Genomic DNA, 4,382 nt, shown 5'->3' with positions numbered 1-4,382 from the left:
TTTTTTATTATTCGAAAATTTTTTTTACATATCAGGAACTCTAGGCAATCGCAAATTGAAGCTATTAAGCCGCTCAGAACTATTCCACCTCGAAATTCGATAAAAAGTTAGCACCCCATTTTTAAAAAATGTAAAAAAAATGTTTATTGAGCGGAACTCTTGTTATTAACTATAGGGAACTCTTCGTCTCGTCAAAAGGAAGTGGGAACTCTAATCAGAACTCCTGAGTACTATAGTTGAGGTGCTAACATAACATACCCCCCTTTTTGCAACATTAATTGTAAATTTCTTAATCATAAAAATATAATTTCTAATTATATTTTACTATGCAATTATAATCACAAACATCAAACACTTTTCTCTCATTGTTGGTGTATTTAAAAAATAAAAGATAATCAATTATGATTCTTCACTTTACAATCATTTCCGGTTGTCGAGCATACGGTATGGCTATATCAACTGTTTATATCGTGAATCACAGGAGGAGAAAATTATTCGACAGCCGTAGCTAATCGTAATCACTTAATTACGTTACGACGCTTTGTTCAAGCGTTTGCTTCGAGTACACGAACGCGGGATCACAGCGTTGACCGCGATCGATTATCTCGATTTGGTTGTGGCTGCATGATTAGAATACCGATTAACCGTGATTAGACGTGACCGTGGACATTCCTGCCTCACGCAAATGCCTGTTGGTTACAATGGTGTCGAACAACAGTGTTATCTATATGGTGGGACCACGTACGTACGTATGTATGTGGGTGGGTGCGTGAGTGCGTGCGTGCGTTGGACCGTAAACCCGATTATGCGCTTACCTAAACCGGTATACCGCAAACGAAAATTTCTGGAGGTATCCGGGAAGAACGATATCAAGTGTTCTCTCTTGTTTCTATTTCATAATATCATCTTAATATTAGAAAATATTAATAAAAATAAATAAGAGAGAGCATAAACTGCATCATCATAAGTCAATAAAGAAAACAGATGAATCGTCAATATTTAAAATCAGACGACCTAATAGTGCGTTTGTTGCAAATATTCAACTTAAAAATAAAAATTTTATTATTTCGTAAAAGAGAGGTCGTTAAAATAATTCTTCAACTTTGAGGGAATTAAAAAGGATTTTATAGTCTACGATTCGCAATAAATAGAATTAAAGAGAACAATGAGAAGCTATTACAATTGCTTATCCTTTAATATCCAAATGCCCTCGTTTAGCAACTAAATCCTGACACAGAATCTCATCTAGAACGGACCCATCGAGTGTACCATTTACTTGAGAATTGCTAATGGAAGAAGCGTGCGCGCGAAGTGGCGGGAAGACAGAAGGATTGAGTAACGGATCGACGAACGAGGTGAAAGAGAGGCTGTAGAGCAAGAAGAGGAGAGAGAGAGAGAAAGAGAGAGAGAGATAGAGAGAGAGAGAGAGAGAGAGAGAGAGAGAGAGAGAGAGAGAACGGAGAGACTAAGGGGATCGAGTATTAATAGAGACTCGGGCGACTGGAAGCCGGAACTGAGCAACGCGTACCTCTCCTCCTTCTCCCCCACCGAGAGAAAGAGAGAGGTCGCCTTATTTATAAACGGCGAGATAAAGCGCGGCTGCGACGACGTGAGAGGAAGCCGCTCTCGCACTCCTCATACTCGGCGGCCCGCGGCTCCCACGCTTCCACGGATGCATTACGTGCGCGCACCTCGAGCGACTGCACCCCTGACGTAATGCCAGCGGTGCATTTGTTTAAAAAAAAAAAAAAAAAAAAAAAAAAACCCCAACGAATGCGTTATTATTTAAGCCAACTTTCTCCGCGTCCGTGACGTTCACGCGCGGCTCGCTCTCGGTGGCGAGACTTGTGTTTAACAAATTGATGCAGGTACCCTTTTTTCAATCTGGGATATTAAGAGTCAAACAACGTAACTCAGTCGAGTTGTAAAAAAAAATGTTTTTGACAAGATCAAGAAAATTTAATAAAACAAAATGTAGTCTAATTTTATATGAATTATAAAATTTATTTTGTAAAAACGTGAAATCTACGTTTCCAAAAAATGTGTATTGGAATAATTAAAATAAAGTTCAAAATATTATTTTACATATTTTTGAGTTTCTTAATTATTCTCCGTTAAAATTAATTCTTTATTAGCAATTTGCAAATTTCTTCATCTATTATAACGTAAAATTGACAAGAGAACACTAAAGTCTACCATCTAATGACTGTATCAGAAAATTATTTGAGTGCTACGCTCAATTACTAAAACACTTAGAATGAAAATTAGGAAATTAGAAGCAACGACGAGCTTTCTCATTTGCATTTTAAGAAGAAATCTCCTGAAGAGAGGGAGAGAATCCCAGTAACACCGCAATATCTCCGAGATCTCAAGGCGAAGCACGCTTGCGTCCTTTTAATCGCAATATTGAGAGACGGAATTGTTTGATGTGCCGTTAAGGTTTCGAAACAATGCATTCCGGAGTTTCGTAGAACGGAATTAATTGCGACGCGTTAATTTCCTGAGTCCCGACCTCCCCGCCCAATCGAGGTCTTATGTCATTAGCGTGTCATACTTTTCACTATGGACTCGCACTTTCATACCGGCAGTAATAACGATTGAGACGCAGATAAGCACGCGTGTGCATAACGGGCTCGCGGTGTTCTCAAGGCTGAAGAAAAACGCGCTGTCTATGCATGTACACACAGTGAGAAACGCAATTTATAGATAATGCACAATACAGTAACGTACCGTTACAACCGGTACTCGGCCTCGACGTTACTCTACACTAATGCCTCTCGCGCGCTTTTCGCCTATTAACAGGGTTGTGTGATAAGAGATATTGTTTTTTTTTTTTAAACAAAACATTTTTGCTTCATATATTGCTTTAAACAATAATACATTTTAAACGTGATTTTTTTGTAATACTGTTTATACATATTAAAAAAAAATAATGTAGTGTCCCACAATATTAACGTACAAAATTTTAACAAGTATAATTCAGTATTTATTTATCCGAAATTAATAAATGGATATTAAATTATATTTAACATATAATATGATAAAACGTATCGGCAGATTTCCCAGATGCAATTTAAATGATGTAATGAAAACTGACACACGTAGTCAGAAAGGACATGGTATAATTAACGGGTTATTCTGTGCTAGAAGCGAGCAAAATAATAAATAATAAAACATTCACCCCATTAGTTACTCTTTCTATCGTCCCTCTCTGCACCTCCTCCGCGGGTTCTTTGTTTTTATACTTAAAAACACTCGCGTAAAAATACAAAAACGGAAATAAAATCGCACAACGGTTTGCACGGCACCCCCAAAATACGCGATATTAAAAATACAAATATTAATAACAAATATGATCACGATATATCACAGATTGAAACGTTCGAATAAGCGGAATTCGTGTGGAACTCCACGTTTTTGATATTGTATTATAATAGGCAAAATATACACTATCATAATTGCTATGCTTTCAAATTGCGAGCTATTAAAGTTGGTGTTAAATAAAATAACTCAGACATGTGTATAAAAACGAGACATGAAATTTAAAGATGTTTTTCACATCTTTAACCCTTGTGTCAATGTATAATTTTTTCACCTTTTTACTACTATTTCGCAAGGTTAATTCCGCTAAAAATTTAAAAGTAAAAACAAGATAAAACCTGCAGTGCGAACAATGGTTTTTTGTTGTTCGAAGAGTAAGTTTTCGAGACATCATAATGAAATCCGTACAAAAATATAAGTACCTACTGTCCATTAGAATTCGATATAAGTACCTACGTATCCATATACATTAACATAAAGGTTTTAGTCTTACATCTCGATTTTGAATTTTTTATTGTCTGAGAAGTATCCGCGATTAAACAACAATTTATAGTAACTTTTTCTTATCGTCTCAATTTCTACTTCAATGGACAGATCGATAAACAGGTTACGTCTGCTTATGAATACGTCGTGTCGGTATCATTAACGGGTCGTTAATTCTAGTAGATAATTAATTGCGCAAGCACAGTTAATAACTAATCATTCACAAAAAGTCATCGCGTTTTCTCTTGATACTTGTCATGATGAAATCTCGAGAGATAAAATCCGATGACACACGTGAGATGCGTACTGGCCGGTTCAAGTATCGCTACGTATAAATGATAACGAAATAGTCTTGCGTAAACAGCGCAAGTCCAAGGCCTCACGCCAACCGATTCTGGATTTCTAATTCTATACATTAGGTACTTTCCATTTGGTGACATTCTATATCTTTATTAAACATTGAAATGTTGAGAAAGATAGAATGATGTTCATGTTACTAAATGAAAACCACCTATTATGTTATAAAGTACGCTAAATATTCTATTTTGTGTGTCTAACAATTCGATCTTAATAAATGA

Source organism: Cyphomyrmex costatus, unplaced genomic scaffold (assembly GCF_001594065.2).
Source record: "Cyphomyrmex costatus isolate MS0001 unplaced genomic scaffold, Ccosl1.0 scaffold36, whole genome shotgun sequence".
NCBI lineage: Eukaryota > Metazoa > Arthropoda > Insecta > Hymenoptera > Formicidae > Cyphomyrmex > Cyphomyrmex costatus.
The sequence above is the reverse complement of the archived record's forward strand: the minus strand, read 5'-3'. Positions refer to the sequence as shown.